This window comes from Aptenodytes patagonicus, chromosome 1 (assembly GCF_965638725.1).
Source record: "Aptenodytes patagonicus chromosome 1, bAptPat1.pri.cur, whole genome shotgun sequence".
Taxonomy (NCBI): Eukaryota; Metazoa; Chordata; class Aves; order Sphenisciformes; family Spheniscidae; genus Aptenodytes; species Aptenodytes patagonicus.
In genome coordinates this window covers 114699024-114716370 of record NC_134949.1, presented here as the reverse complement: position 1 = coordinate 114716370, position 17347 = coordinate 114699024, and the positions used below count along the sequence as shown (strand labels likewise).

At 40.5% G+C, this 17347-nt stretch overlaps 1 long non-coding RNA gene across 2 annotated transcripts in view; it reads left to right on the top strand.

Annotated features, from left to right (window-relative positions):
* The first annotated feature begins 6264 nt into the window (after positions 1-6264).
* Positions 6265-17347, top strand: part of LOC143155884 (uncharacterized) — a 35292-nt gene continuing 24209 nt past the window's right edge. Inside the window, exons 1-3 of one of the 2 annotated variants that reach the window (XR_012994494.1) lie at positions 6265-6410; positions 9803-10034; positions 11270-11358. This is a non-coding gene — a long non-coding RNA (uncharacterized LOC143155884). The remainder of the gene's footprint in view (positions 6411-9802; positions 10035-11269; positions 11359-17347) is intronic. The other variant, XR_012994495.1, reaches the window with a different exon arrangement.

Genomic DNA, 17347 nt, shown 5'->3' with positions numbered 1-17347 from the left:
ACGCATGAAACATGCCTGGCTGAAAGCTGAGAGTGCTTGCTGCATGCAAAACAGCAAACTTCATTGTTTTTTTCTGTCAGTGACTTCTGCTGCAGTTACTTTCAAAGACCAAACATCAAAATCTATCACTTAATATCCAAAACATCACAAAAGAAATTTAGAAACCAAACCAGCGTGTATAAATTTTTTTATTGGTTTAGAAATGCAGCTAGGCCAGCTTCTCAGTTCTTCTTTGGAAATCCCTAGATAGCAAATGTTGACTACAGAAGAAACACTGGGCAAGCAGTTAATCCCTAACACGGGCACCTCTCCTCAAGGCTAAGGAAAATGGCTGTAATAATTGGATATGGTAAAAACAGTAAACATGGTATAAGTTGAGGATACCTTTCCTGAAGTCACGTTTCCTGTTTGTTTTCCCTAGCTTTTCTGTTACTTCCTTGCATTTAGAGAAGGAGCAAGTAAATATTATTTAGGATTCATATAGCAAATAAAAGGCGTTGCGGTTAAAACCTCCAGATAAATACATATTCTAGAAATAAGCTTCCACGTAAAAGCAGACAGTTCATACAAATCTTTCATATGGTTGTTTAACCCTAATATTTTTTTCTCTATAAGGTTAATATTTGATTCCATTTTACCTCCCATAAATTCTTGAGAAGCACACCATTAAAAAGTGACAAGAGGTATCCAATTTCCTACTAAGAAGTCAGGGAAGTCATTGCAGGTCCATTGAGTTAGCTCCCAAGCACTGATTTTCTAATCATACTTGGAAGCATATCTTCGTTCTCTTCATTAGCGTGAGTAATTAGTAATTAATAGGAATATGCAGCCTCAAAGAAGGCAGTGCAGAGGACTAGGCTTTCCAGCCTTTAACTGTCTGGAGATCCCCCTCAGTGCAAACAGAAATACCAATTAATGCGGTCTCCCTTCTGATTCTCCTCTGTCCTCTTTTCCACAAGCACTTTTCATAAGACCGCGCTCTGAATCCACAGCTTCACAGCCATGCAGCAAAAAGTTACTCACATTGAATGTACGTCAACCTCCTCGCAATAGATGTGTCATAACCCGCTGCTGGTAGCCCCATGCACTCTGACACAGAGCCTCTCCCGGTCCCAGGAGCTCTCAAGGAGCCCCAGGCTGTGGTATGGTACAATGTGTTGTCATCATCATCATGGTTATGCCTTCACAACGGGATGCTGCTTAGCGGGGATGCTGCTGATTCTCCAGCTCAATGTGCTCTTAATCACAACACATAGGTCCATTCTCCTCCAAAATACCAATGTAAGAACATAAACTATAAATAAATGCAATGCAATAAGTGGAAAGCAGCATTTATTTTCTCTAGTTTTTTCTCTATTTCCTGCTCTCATTACTTCTCACCAGGTACTCCCTACTCCATCTCTACTCCCATGCTCTTTCATCTCTTTCCTCTATCTTTTCTCCCCCAAAGATGCCCATTTTGTATGAAATACTACTGTAAAAAGTATTGGCCCATAAAAATAATTCAGGGGAGCTTGCTACTAGTCTGTGGATCAGTTTCCAGGGAGCTATGTTGCTATGACAAAACTCATCAGGAGTCAACCTACCAATACGAAAAAGAGGCTGGCAGCCATCAAAGAAAGTCAGAGAAGCCATTTTAGAGAGCTGAAGAAGAAATAATAACAAGTTGGTTTCCCGAACGAAAGGAGATTCCACAGGCTGGAGGAGAGCCACATGCAAGAGGGAAAGAAGAAAGGAAAGAACCTGGAAAATTTGGGCCTCAGCCTAAAGATTTCTCCAGAAAATGAGGAAACGGAGGTATGGGGATACACAGACGACATGCATTCTTTTACCTAGATTTATTGTCTGTCTCTCATGGTACTAAAAGAAAGACCAATCAGTCTAGAATCCCTTTTGCAAGGCCTTTGTGTTATGAGCTTTAAGTGCTATGTAGCCACAAAGAGGCTAAAGCGAACTCAGATTGCTCGTGCGGCTGGAGATTTGGGAAAGGGAAGTCCTAGGTTTAGCACTAGTTCATGAGGCTCTACTCATGCAGGGTGCCCGAACCAAGAAGCTGCACATTGGAGAAGGCAAAGAAAGAGTGGGCTGGACTTCACCCAAATCAAAGACAGCTTTGAAATGCATCAGTCCAACATGTGAAACTAAAACACAGACACCTAGCTACACAGCCTCTCCTTATCTCTTTCTTGCCTTCCATAACCGGCCTTGTCCAACTTGAGGGAGAAATGAGTTGGTTATTCACCATTAATGGCATTTTCCTTGGGTGGATCTCATATGTCTGGGTTCGCAGACTGCATGTGGATGATCCTACCGCTGAGCTGCTTTGCCCCATGCCTGCTAACTGGAGTCTATAGTGAAACTCAGTGGAAGTTCAGAGTGGCTGAGATGCACTCAGATCCACTCGTGTGTGAGTGGTTGCTGGCCCAAATACAGCCAGAAGCAAAAAACAGGCCAGGACCTATAGGTCAGTCAGTAGTGTACAAATGATGCTCTAAAACTGGAACTTGCTATGGGCTCATTTAGCATTTTGAATAAGCTTCTAGTTAGCAACTGTTTAAACCTTTAAGCCTATTGAAGACATACTGAAAAAATCTTTGTCCCACATTGTTCTTTCCAGTTCTCTCTCAGTAGATTGCTTTCCAAGAATCTCCAACCACAAAAATCTGTTTTCCTGATGATATTTTATAGATGTGCATTTCTGACTTTTCAAATCCAATGCTGACCGAGTGCCCTTTTCTTGCCAGAGTGAACCACAGGGTTCATGCATGCAGCTTCACAGAGTCCCAGCTGATGTCAGACCCCCTCAGATGTGTCTGTGTACAGGATGGAAAGCCAAACTCTTTAACCTCAAGAGTGGTCTTGCATGAATTACAGGGTTGTGCTTCTGACTTTTTCTTCATTACCAGCAGGCCAGGTTGATCTAGCTGAACAAAACTGGCAACTCCTTTGCTCAGTATCTTTATGACTATAGTTATTTACCACTTAATGTTTCTTCTGCCAGATTTGTCTCCATATGATCACACTTCATGCCAACATGAGATACTTTGTTAGGAATTCATAAGCACTGCAGCCAATACATTCCTAAATCCAGCCACGCTACTTCTATAATTCTTGTCTATTTAATATCCACTGTTGTACTTCATGTCCATATCTAAGCTCTCTCTTGCCATTAATGTTACCTTGATAGTCATTAGCTTATTAATATGCTATGACCACTGCTTAGCATGATTTCCTTGTTCTCTCTTGCCTCTATACATTATCTGTTGTCAGATATTTGCCATAAGCTGTTTGCATCATAGAGTAGATATTTGCCTGTTTTTCTGGCATATAAACCTAGGAGAATCCTTTTTCATACCCATAGAAATAGCAAAATCAGTTACAACATCAGCACCAGTTCTGTTTTTTGGCTATGAAGCAGTAGCTGAAACCAACTGATGTGGTTAGATTAAACTGTCTTGGTGCCTGTTGGAAACTCAAGTGAAGAGGTTCAAATGCTAAGTAACATTTGATATCAACTATAGAACACTAAAGATTTTCCCATTTGGACTAACGAGCAGATTTTCTCAACATTCTTGCATATCATCTTTCATAATGAAGCCATCCTTATTACATTGCATCTGGCCAACAATTTCTGAGACATCCTTATGTTTTCTTATTCATTGGTCATCACTTTATTTTCCCTCTGACAATACGTGTTTTTCATTCCTGGAGCATAGCCATGCTCAAAATTTAATACACAAATTTGTTCCCACCTTTAATTCTTAAATACTTTGGTGTCTTAGTATTCTGCTAGGTACAAAACAAACCTCATTCTCAATTATGCTAAGGCTTTTTTTTTCAACCACTCTTCTATCTAAAAGGATCTTAAACTTTATGGAAACAGCCCCTTGAGAATAAGTCCTGCATGAAAATCCCTGTAAGCAGCACAAGAGCTCTAACTCCCTGGCCCTGCTGTCGGGGGGAAATACGAAGACAGGAATTTGTTGTGCTGTACAAGTTCTTTGCTTTGCATGACTGTTAGTAGGTCATGGTAATCAGAGCCCTTGGGTGCCTCAAATTCATGGCACAAGCTTATCCAGTTGAGTGCAGAAAATACAAACGTTTCACATTGAGAAACACGCACATGTTGCTGTGAGGTCCCAGGTTAGCTGCTGCAGACATTCCTTATTGTTATTATGTTTTTTTGAAAAGCTGTCATTTGTGGGGTAATTTTCATACGCCTGAAACTGTCAACACAGAGGTACCCCTTTTTTGTATTCTAAAAACATGACAAGGCCTGCATTTGTTTCTCACGTTGGCTTGGTGGGTGTAAAGCATCCAAGCCATTCGGAATGCATTCAGTACACCATTATTTTCTAATAAGCAATCATAGTCCTTAATGTTTAATGAGAAATGAAAGACATGTTTTAAAGTATGCCCAGGTTTGTTTCTGCGACTGCAGCTGGTTTCAGGATCTGAATGTGACCTACATTTATTTTCTGTTGATTTTAAACTCTTTAATTTGGAAGCACTTTTGCGAGGCTTTACAATTCATATGGCTATCGTGTGTTTTGCCAGCAAACCTGGCTTAAAAGACCATCACCCTAACAAAAAATCTACAAACGTAACAAAATTAAAACATAGAAATTTGTCTTGGCTGCTCCATCATATTCCCTTTGGTCCTATTTGGGTTCTTTTCTAGCTGAAAATAGTACTGTCATGCATCCAAATACCATGATGGTAGGTGCATACAAATCTTTTAAATGAAAATAACCAATACATGTAGTCAGTGGTAGAAAAATATTGAATAAAGATGATATGCTTTGGCCAATGATCACAGGAAAATTTCTAATGAAATGTTATGTGGTTTCTAAGATCAGTGGAAAACAGGGCTCAGGGGTTAGAATTTGGGGGTTTTTTTTTTGGTTTAAAACTTTGCCTAAAGGACGGGTGTGCAGCTGTCAAGACAGAGCTTACAGTCTGTGGGCAGACAAGTCAGTATGGCTGAGATTGGAACCTGTTGGTCCATAGCACTGACATGTTTCAAAGCAATGTTATTCTATCCCCCAGTAGAGTAATTAATATTACATATAAAACAAGCAAACAAAAATTCAAAGCCTACTTCTCTTAATGTCCCGTCCCCTCCAATCCTACAGAACCAGACTTGAAGATTGCGAGGTGATAGAATCGCTATTTCCCAAGCAAATTCTGTTTTGATCTGTAAGCTACCCAGTGCAGGGGATCCTGCTGTCAGAAGAAAGATCAACAATTTCAAACAGCTTTTTCAAATAGTACCAGAATGCATATGCACTAGCGACGCAAACTATGATTGCACAGCCAACCTTGATTGTGTCGTTTTCCAACTTTTGAGTACTTTACTTTGCAGCTTCAATTTTAATTATAGTGAAATTATATAATTTGGATGTGTTATTTCTTAGGAATATTTTAAGGTAAGGTTAAAATTAATTATAATTTGTATATGTGATGTACATGTGCAAGAAAAGAACTTCTTTAACAGTTTTTGCTCAGCTGTAGCGAAGGAGAGTTTTAGAGAAAAAAGACAATTCTGAAGCTTGAGGGTGTTTCTTTTGCAGTATATCAAAGCCTTACAGCAAATAGTGAAGCTGTGAAAGGTTCGTAATGGAAAAATCACAAGACTCCTTTATCACGGAGAGTATTAACTAACCTAACTACTAGGGAGGATACCAGTTTCTCTGTCATAGTCCTGTGAAAGATACCGGTGTTACTTAAAGAAAGAACAGCAGCCCACTACACGTATTACACTTGGGAAAAAATTACTGAAAGCTTCTAAAAGTCAGGGTGTCAGTTCTGCTGGGAGGAGAAACCCCTGGAAGCTCTTGCAGCAGCCCTTAACAGCCATGGCTCCACGATAACGGGTGTCAGAGCCTTAACCTGCTGGATCACCAGGCAAGGCAGATTTAAGCCAGTTTAGAAACCAGCACGAGGCACAGCCAAATCAGCAAAAGCATGCAGTGGTGATTTCCTGCCAGCACGTGTCACTGGTATCCCGGACGGCTCCCTGCTTCTCTGCCCTGTGCATACCGGGACACCAGCCCTACCGCACAGCAGGAATATTTTGGGGCACTTCACTCAGACAGGGCCAGCTCTCCATTTCCAAGGTCAACTGGTGACCCAGGAAATAGCTTCATAAAAAGTACCACGCCACTGGCAGGCCAAAATGCCCCGGAATCTTGGCATTACAAGTACCATGTGCTATTTTTGCCTCTCCCTTGAGCAACAGAAATAGCAGCAACAGCGTGTATCCATGCCTGGCAGGACTGGGCAAATGATGCGGCTGCACTGAGGCTTGGCATCAGCTTTCTGTTCACCGTGGACTGCGTAAAGAAGGCAGGAGGCAAGAGGCAGAAAATGGGAAGCACGGACCAACAAAATAGTTGCAGTACACACAGGTATGTTCTGCAGGAACTTCTCCAAGGCAAGGAGGGGAAATGTTAAGCTTTTCCCAGCAGAGCTGATGTGTATATGTGTCCAATAGAGCCGCTTTTGGCTTGGAGCTTGGTTCTGGCTAGACTGCAATGGCATCTGCTGTAATTGCTGCATGTAGATATAATGGCCAAGGTCTGATGCCAGTGCCCAAAAAGAAGGAGATGCTACAGGGCTCCAGAGCCTGCATTGAAGGGTAGGCAAGAACTTTGGGTGAAAAATGGATGAGGATGGAGGGGCGAAAAAGATTGTGACCTTGTTGTGGCCATGCCGATAGAGAAAAGTAGCATGCCAGTGTCTTTTCAGCACACCCGTCCTGCCAGGATGAGTTTGTACTAGATAAGTCCTTTCTTTTATGGTATTTTTGATATGGTAGTAGAAAACTTAAAACCGCATTTATGGCTTAGGGGAACCATAGCTGTCATTGAGCTGTCAATGCTCAACACCGCTTGCCTCCTGTATATTGGACTGTGAGCTGCTGCCAGTGGAGAACTTGCAAATATTTTCTTTTGCATCCTTTGCTATAAGTGATAAGTCGTCTGCAGGCTGGGGGTACAGCTGGGCTGCTATGTCTCAGACCACTGCAGCTAGACCCGGCAGAGGTCACCTGTACGACTTCTGCCCAAGCAATACATTTTTTTAAGGAATCTCTTATGTGGATTTATTCCCATAAATATGAAAACCTAGAAAAAAGAGAAATAAGAACTGCTCCCAATCAACTGCTCCCACTGAAGAGTAATCAACTCACCAATCCTGACCATAGGATCAAAGATGCACATGTAGACTATTAATAGGGATATAAGTATATTAGTATTGCTGAAAACAAGCAGAGATTATTTCTCCCAGATTTACAAAACAGAGCAGCTTAATTCTCAACTTCCTGAAGCCTAAATGTCTGGAAGTTCCAAAATTAGAGATGTGAAAGTGGTGTGCAAAAGTTTAGAAGTGTTGGATGAATACCAGTGTTTGTATGTCTTATTTCTGATCTAAACAATATTTATCCATTAAGCAGGGCAACACCAAGTAGGACTAGAGAGAAGGACATTCTAGGGCCATGATGGATTTTGTCCTTGTAATACTGGTGGTAAGGAGTCAATGTGAAATACTAACCTCTGCTTTACATGTTATGCCTTGTAGAAAGCCTGAGATGTTATAAAAGAGTTAGTGACCTGACAAAGCTTTCGGGAAAGAGTTAAGAGCTATTTTTGTATGTCACATAGCCAGCAGGGGACTTAAAGAAGGGACTCATTTTTCTCAAGAGTTAAGAAAATCAAAGGAGTTAAGAAAATCCCTGCCAAGAGATGGACAGGTGAATTTCTTTTTTGTTGCTTGTGCTCAGAGCTGTCTGGGTTGTTGACAGGTTTTATTTGCTTCATGGTCATTTTCCTCTTAAGTTTTTTGTAGATCTAAAATAATTCATTTCCAGTCAAATTATACCTTTTTTAAAAACTCAAATGAAAATATTATAATTGCATTTCTGATGTTGTTACAAAAAAACCCAACCAACCAAACAAAAAAAACACAACAAAAAACCCCCCAACAACAAAACTGAAAACAAAGGGAGAATTCTATAAAAAAATAGAGGAAGTAGTGGTGATCCTTGTAACTAGTTACAATAGTTATAATAAGGATATCTTTCTAACGATGTGCACATGCAGTTAGGCTGTTCCCCAGTCTAGCGGTGATGCAGGTTTAGATTCCTTTGCAAGCAGGTAGTAGAACTAGGATCTTCTCTCTCTTCTGTGCAGGAGTTTCTAACTAGGACGACGTAGAGTGGGTTTCTCTCAGTCTTTAATGTCCAAACCATTCCATTTTACATGCAAAACGTAGATAATTTTTGGTCGAGTTACTCATTCTTTATCTTGGTTTTTATGTTACTCAAGTGGGATCACACACTGAAGTTTTAGCCCACCGTGACTGAATTTCCACAAGCACTGATTGTCCAGATCTGGGACCTGACCTGTGCAAGCTAAGCCCCCTTGTAGCCTGTGCACCTTCTGGAGTTTCCTTTCTACGGGCATCAGGCCATGGGGGCAGAGATGGGAAACAAACACTTAACGTTTTCCCTCAATACTTGGAACACGGCTGCAATGCGTGCCTGGAGCTGGGAAGTATTTCTGAGTCCCCCCAGGCTCTCTGAGCCCATTCCTGCACCTAATCTCAGTCCTGAACCCCGTAGGCACTAGGAGCCGACAGCACTGTTTCAAGGTCAGGCCACACCTGATCTAAACAGGAGAGCTAAGCCCTGCATCACAGCTTCTCCCGCAGAGTCTGGGCCACTCCGGCCTCCTTGCAGGACTCATCGCAGGACCGTACGGACCCGGTAGCAGGCGCCCCCGTTCCTGGTGCGAGCATGGGGATGGGCCTCAGAGCACCGGCAGGCAGCATGCATAAAGTGGAGCAGGGGAGAGGGGGGAACTGGGGGAGAGAAGGAGGTCACATCCCCCTCGGCTGTCCTGCTAAATCCACACCTGAGTTTCATTACGTTATTGCCATACAGCTGACATCTAATTATGTAAGCTCACAGAAGGCCTGGACTTTTGAACTGAAGAGCAAAGGTCAATTTTTGCCACTAAATCAAGGTGGCAGAGGAAACATATGGTCCATGGCTGATCCCTCCTCCCTGTCTCGATTTATTAGAAACCAAGAATTGATTTCGGGAACAACTGTCTTTGCATTTGTTTTCTCTGTATTTGGTATTTGCGATCGGTTAGATCTCAAAAAAAAAACCCCACACATAAAAAACCCAGCAAACCTTTATACGTAGGTTTGTATTTAGGTAGCTGATATTCTGAATTTTTTTACTTCAGAGAGCATTTTAAGCTGTAGTCTCTGACATTGCCTTCTGTTGAACTCTGCTACTGTCCTTCCTTGCAAGGATTTAGTAAGTTTTTATCCTCTATCCATATTCCATTGTGATTGCTTTTGGCTCAGATCCTGCACTAACATGGTCAAGAAATGCAAACATGATAGGAAAAAAAAACCTCGTAGGTGAGCTGAAAGTCCTTTTCTGGGTAATTTGTATGCTCTTTCCAGCTAGCTGTAATAGCATCAAATCTAAATCATAAGAATACTGCTAAACTTGCTTTAATTAATGTCAGTTTTACAGTCATAAATCATTATTAATTCCCACATTAATTTTTGGAAATGGCCTAGAATTTTTTGGCCATTGCCACGGTTTGTCTGGAAATTCTCCCACTCGTGAACCTTTGCTTGTGCTTCTTACTCCTGTCCTGATGTTTTTCCTGTCAAGTTGAGCTTCCATCTGGCTTAAATGTACGCACAAAGTTAATCTCACTTCTTTAACAATGACTTAACTCCACTTCTGTCTGTGCCTGGCCTTTTTCCAATTCCAAAGGTAGATGAGATGTTGGAAGTCGTTGCAGCACTGCCTTTCAAGAGACAATATCATTGATCGGCAATTGTCTTCTCGTATTAGTGCATTATTGCAATTCAACAATACTACTGATATCTACGGAGAAAGGCTGAGCACATCACTAATATGTCTACATAGCTTAAGCTATTCATTTTAACTGAAATACAGCCGCTGACTTCACTGGGACTTCCTGCTTCCAGAAGTATTAATGAAGGTGAATAAAATATTCAAATTACTTAACAGCTCATATATTTTACTAGATGTTGACTTTCCAGTGACTATTTATCAGGCCTTTCTTTAATTCCATTTGGGAGCTTGGACTAGTTTGTCTTCGCTGTTTTATATGTATTGACAAAATTCACTTCTGCTGGAAGGAATTCATTCTTCAGGAAGGCTGTGATCCTCTTATGGTTTCAATTTTGATTTCTATTTATACCCTTCCCTTAGTTAACATTATTCAGCCACCCTGTTTGCTGTGTCATTTGTATGCAGACGATATTTGGATATCCTCTCAGTCCCTGCAGAGCCTACAAAGAAGTTTGATGTTTTGTGTAATTGTCTCTGTGATATTTAATCACGGGTAACTTCAAATTTTGTTAAACTTAACACAGACAAAACTGAGTTGCTATTGATTAGTTCACTGGCGCAGAGGTCTCAGGTGTCATCTGTGGTAGTTTCCATTTGTGGTAGTTCTTTTATCCTTCAGATAATGCTTGTGACCTTGGGGTCATTGTGGATTCGGTGCTTTCTTTTGAAGCCTACATCAATCATGTAATTAAAGTGTCTTACTACTGTCTTTGGAATCTAACTGGGCTGAGACCTATGCTCTTTCTAGCCCACTTGCTAAAACTTTAATCCATATTTTGTTTGTCTGACTTGACTACTGCAGCTCTTCTGTATGCCCTCCACTGTTTGCATTAGGGACACAATCTAGCTATTTAGGAATATGCAGTGCAACAGTCATGAATTAACAACGTTCATTGACTTCCATTCTAAGTAGAGGATTTATTTTTAAAAGGTGGTTCGACACTGGGTATCACTCGGCTTCTTCTTAGCTGGAGGCTTTTAATGATATTTCATTTAACAGGATACTCTTTCCAGACAGACCAGTAGAATTTTTACATGAATCCTATCAATTTGCTCTGTTATTTTTCAACCTGTTTCTGAATGTGGATAGCTTTAAAGCATTAGAATTTCAAGATTGCTGTCACTTCGTATTATTAAATGCTATATATTTGGCAAGTCGCAGCAGCATTGGTTATGATTCCATTACAATCCTGTCTTTACTTACTCGTCACTTTGGGGGCTAATGTTTTCCAGAACAGTGTCTACTAAAAGATGACTTGTTTCAGTTTCAGTAGAATTTATTTGAAACAATCCTATTCTCAAATAGATGTTTTTGCCAATACAATGTCATAGGCCACATTCTGCTCTCATTTATGTCTACAGAGTTCAGTGGGATTGTACAGGATTAACGGAAGCCTTGACCATGATGGAGAGTTGTAAGACTTTTAAAGAATCCAGATAAACCAATACAAGTACGTACGTAAACAGTTATTTAAGTTTAAAATTTGTTTAACTTTATTTAGTTCAGGCTGATTCCCAGTAGCACTGAAACAAATGAAAATAAAAAGTGAGGCAGCCTATTGTCCTGGTATAAAAATCATGCTATATATTTGCATTTTTGAAAGTTTAATGCGTAAACATAGCTTAACAGCAGGCTACTGCCACATACACCTAATTATGGTTCATACCTCTTCTAAAAGGTGAAGCACTTGAGGTGAAGTATGCTCTGACACACAGTGAGTAAAGGTAAAAACTAAAAAAGGTAATCCATGGAGAAGCAGGACAACTGTTACCTGTATCTGAAATGATTCCCCTTCAAATCTCTTGAAAGGAAGAGTAACATGGAACACCAAGTGCATTATTAACCACATGCATGCCAGGGTGTTGAAGCAATGCACCTCTGCTTCTATTACTTGACACTAAGAGTCACTCCTGAGACTACAGGAGACAGGAAGCTGTCCAGCATTCAAATACAACAAAAACGACAATGGTACAGGCATTTTTATTTTTATTTTCAGTTATGTTCTGTAAATAAGTGCCTGAAACTATTCACTAGCATCGCTACATGCAGTCTCAGTGTTTCTAGGGCAGCCAAATGGGTGAATTTCACTGCAGCAAACTGCTACAGGAAAGATTCATTTACACAGAATTAAGTGGAGTAGTCTCTTGTCTGCCTTCGCTATGACGCTTTTTGTCTACATGCCCAACTGTAATCCAAGCTGTATAGGGTATACTTAGATGTGAAAATCAGATGTATGGGATAAACTTAATGTTTTATTTATAGCAAGAACATTAATATACAGCACACTATGCACTATGTGCAAGGATGGTCTAATGGCATTCTGGAGCAGCTTGTTCCTAGCTGAAATGTGAACTTTCATCTCTGACAAAGAAGTACTGGAACACTACAGCTTTCTCTGAAGTTGGATGCTCTTCCTGAATCATTACAAAATTGTCTGGCAGTCACTGCAAGTGTTAATTGCTGCAATGAGAAGATAACTTAACCTACCTCTCTAATTAGAGAAAGTACACTGGCCCAAGCAAGGGAAATGTCTGAAGCTTTGCCTAGTCCTCTAAAATGGATCCCAACAGTGAATAGATTAAATTTTCGTACCTGAACAGCCCTTCCTGCTCTTCTTATGTCCATCCGCATCCTCTGGAGGCTACTGGACTTGGAGAAAAGGAGAGGTGTCCTCAAACTGCGAGGAATAAAGGAAATCTGAAGTTATGCAAGAAACTTTCCAGACAAGAACTTTCATGGGAAGGTTATTTCAAAGCCTCCAGAGAAGTGCAGGTTTTGTGTGAAAGATGCAAAGCCTCATTTAAAGCTTGCGTAAGCAACCAAATTTTTTTAATTCACCCACAAATGCAGCTAATTGATTTTAATCAGCCACATGTTTGCTCCAGGGTTTATAACAAAAGAGCGAGAATTGTTCCAAAACATTATTCTAAAGATATTAGTCACTTCAGGAAGCATTGCAAAGTCAGTTTCTTCCCTTTCCACCTGGGCTCAAAAAGTTTGCGGAAGCCATTCCAAAAACAAGAGAAGAAGTTGCAAACTTTTTCCCACCACATAATGTAAGGGTCAAACACAAAAATAAAGGGGATATAACATGAAGAAGTATTTGTTCTGCATTATGATGTTCTGCTTTTTGGCAGCAGTGGAAGTTCAAAGAGAATTACTTTATCTCTAATATGGACATGAGTAATAGATGGCAGAATGTACTGAGACTTATATAGGCAGATTTATGAGGCATGCCAGAAAACAGCGGACCATCGAGTTTATTTAAAGCCATAGAATCTGAGCAAGTCTGCAGCAAGGACTACAGCATTCATTGCCCTCCTTGCAGTAAAACTGTCTCAAGCTTGCAAAGGTGAGTGTAGCACCACTGCCTCCTACCCAGAAGAAATTGGAGCCATTCAGTAGTCTCAAAGGCTCCAACAGCTATATGAAAGTTCTTCATTAGTGAGAAAGCAGCTTTTGGTTTCTGAAGCAAAAGTCTCTCTGTTGTAAGTCTGTTTGACTTGGTTGAGTGTACAGTGAAACAGAGCTCTACGTAACTACAAACTTCATTACAACAGATTTTTAAGACGGTTTGCTCACATTGGTCACTTGGCATTTAGTCTGTTGACACTTTGATGTTTACATCCTCTAGTTAGTAAAAAAAAGTTCGTGTGACTCCAGAAAAACATGCCCTAGGAAAGTATGAGAAAACTTCAGCATCCCTGAGGAGGAATGTAATGTTCAGCTGCTGTATAATGAAGAGAAGTGGAACTGCTAGTGGAGTTACCATGCAATAAAATATTCAGAACTCATAATGTTTCATGGGGCCAATGCCCCTGGGAAGAGAAATAAACTCTTTTCTATGGCAGAGCAATAAATATTTATATATCGCATTGCCCAAAGACCTCCATCAGAAGGGACTGAGAGGGAGCTGAGTTTGCAGAAAAGAAAAAGGTGCAATCCTTCTCTTGCCTTTACAACCTGAAGATACAGACAGGCAGAGAGGAAGAGCTTGTTCCTATCACATTTAAAGAAATTAGCACATTGGAGAATTTGCGGAGAATTTGGTATCTAGAAGTATTACAGGAGTGCTGCTTTTCACCCTTCTTAGTCTTCACACTGTTTAGCAGCAAATCATATATGATCTCTGAATCAACACAGTTGACAGATTAGCAAATTTTACTTCTTGACGGAGGGAAAATTGATTGTAATCGAGGTCTTTTCATGCAGAATCTGGGTTATCTGAGTAACCACTTAAACCTTAAGGACAGAAGAGAAGGAATCACATCCCTCTTGAGCACAGAACATCATTAACTTTCCCAACTTCACAAATGCCCATTGACACAGTCCCTTCTTAGAAGAACATAATTGGTTGAGAAAAAGAAGAGAATCAAAGATTGCAGGGAAATCATTCTCTCCCACACAGACTGTGTTAAAGGTATTTTCCAAAAGTACAACCCTCCATACTTAAATGTAACACCCACAGTACCTATTCATAAGACACCACATGAAAGAAATAAGTTTCAACTTGATTTTCTACTTTGGGGAGTTTAGGCTCCCTCCCTAAGACATCAAAGCAGCCCAACTACAGTCTTAAGTCAGGCAAGTGAGGTTTGGAGATTCACAGAGCATCACAAACAATGCATCGCCCATTGCAGGCATGAGAAGAGAAATTCTTTGCACAGCTAGTGACTCTCAAACAGTCCTCAGATATTAATGAGATTGAGAGGAACAATGTTGATCTAAGAAGATTTATTCACAATTTACAGATAGGGAAACCGAGGCATTATTATCATGAGCAAGATTCCAAAAATCGGTCTCTGATTTTGCAGGCATTGGTAGTTGTTTTCCACCCTGAGCCAGGCAAGGTATAAAGATGTCTGGGAATTTCCAAACAAAATTGGGTTTGGTTTCCTGTTCCATTAAGCGTGTCAAATTGTCAATAGCAGAATGTTTTGCAGAAATATATGACTTTAGATGAACCTCTGCTAAAAAAAGGAGGCCACTGGAAACTGTTTTGCTTCCTGCCTACAGGAACCCAGATTTCTAGGGTTGAGATTTCTGTAGCGGTCCCTCTGTATGGAATACCACAGACTTAGCAGCCCACAAAGTTTTAAGGTTCCTGCAGCATGTTTGGGAGCCCAGAAACCCAGGCTGTAGCAGAAGTTTTTCAATATCTCAATTCTTCAGTTTCCAGAAGCTTGGTGACATTTAGCTAACATCTAGAAGAATGAAAAGGCTCAGCTTAAACTTGAAAGGCTGCTGGTCTTCTAGGAGCAGCTCAGTAAGAAGCAAGGAAAACAATTGTTCGGAAATATTTAGTTAGCTAGTTAGGAAACATATACTTTAGTTTTTCTTAATTATTTGTAGGGGGTGGAAATAAATACATTTTCTGCAGGGGAGTTCAGTATGTGTAGCTTTTTTCCCAGTGCTGGACAAAGAATTTTGAAATACCAGAATTTCTCTGCAAAACAGAAATGTTCCATTTCAGCCTGCTCTTTCCTGTTGCTGCTCAGCCTTTAGGGAGATCTTGGCTCCCTTGCTTTCTTTCTCTATGCAATGACAGACTTTTGAAAATACCGGACACTGAAAATGATGGACACCGAAAATACCAAGTGAAATCACTAGGAGTTCCTATTTCACCTCTCAGGTGTGCATGACACCGGTGTGAAAGACAGGCCTGAGAGGCCAGAGGGGACCCAGGGCTGCACTGGGAATACAAGTGCTGAGACTCAGAGAACAGAAGACAGAAGCAGGGAAGCCCTGTTAGCCTCCCTAGTAGCCATCAGCCTTCCCTGTTTCTAGACGAGAGGCTCAAGATGGAGTAATCCTCAGATTTGGGCAGGAAAAAATGGGGGCACACTGAAACCAGGGGCTGTTTTTGAAAATGAGCAAAGTTTACAAATGGTAAAAGAAAGCCAGAGGGACCCTGGTCCCAGGGATGTGAGGGGTATAGCCCCTGGCCGGACTGTAGGAGGAGGGGCTGGCCATCACCTTGGGTGGCCTAGGGTTGCTTGAGGCATTACAAAAGAGAGGCCGTCTCTGGCATTTGGGGCTTTATTATATGTGTGTGAATATTTATCACTCTGAGCAAAACATTATCCACATTTCTTCCTGGCAAGACGCTATCCTTTTCTGAGGCGCAAGAGAGAGGCTTTCAGCTGGGAGGGTTTAATGATAAGCAAGTGCAATTCAAAGGAGAATTGTAAATTGAAGTCTACTCCAAAACACTTCTTAAAACCCTGAGTCATTAGAGGCTGAATCACATTATTCCTGTCAGCAAGATCTCTTCTCTAACATCATCCTCTATTTACTGTACATTACCTCATGGTCCTGGTCAAACTGTGCATCTTTTACACGAACATGAAGAATCCTAGTCATTACGATGAGTTTGACATGATGCGAGCTTTATTTTCTGATGCTAGTTAGAAAACAACAATCCCAATTCAAGCATTTACTTAGGCTCACTGTGCACACAAAAGAAGCTTTTCCTAACAAGCAGGTCAAATAATAAGCCTTGTTTTCTGTTTTTCACATTTCACTTATTTGCTGAAGCTCATGGCTGTCTGTTACAAGGGCAATTCTAAAGTCAAAAGGTTACAGAATAAAGCATCACCCTTAAAAATTCATCATTTATCTGTCGAACAGTGACCTCATGGTGACTCTCTCTCAGCTACAAAGCCATTGATTGCATGGCCCTTCATTCTCCTTCTGTAAATCCTATAAGCAAGCCCCTCTGAAATGCCAGAAGAAAATTTAGCATGCAACTCTTGTCACATATTAAAATAATGATGCAATATTAGATTAGATATTAAACTAATTACCACATATTTAGCTCTTTCCAACAGTTCATCATATAAGATTAAGGGATAAATTACCAGAAAAAGACATTATTTGATTAATTTTCAAATGTTTTAAAATTTGCCTGTAAAAATGTATACTTATCTGAGTATATATAACTTTAGGCTTACTAATATGACAGGTATTATGTTAAGGAGATAAGCTCCTCCAATCCAGATATGTCTACGAATTTTAGTTCCTTTAGGCACAGAGCTCTTGATGCTGGAAAGGCACAGTATTAGAAAGTTTAAGCAAGCTGAAAGATAAGGATCAATATTAAATCAAAAGTTACTTTGGTTCATTTGTTTCAGTGATTAGAGAGACCATATTATTAAAATAGTGAGTCAATTGTTTAGTGCTGCGTATGACACAACTGCTCAAAGGGCAGAATTAACGATGAAAAGTTTAGGAATTAGAACCGAATTCTTTGCTGAAAGAAAACACTCAAACTTGCAATCAAACAAGTATATTTACAGTCTGGATGATGACAACCTTCACTGACAAGATATATCTCTTCAGCAGTACTCTTGAGGGACCCAGAAGTCAAGCTAGGCTCTTCTCAGACAGCACCTTCTGCAGAGGAAGTTCTTTAAGCAAACCAGACCTCTACATTACAG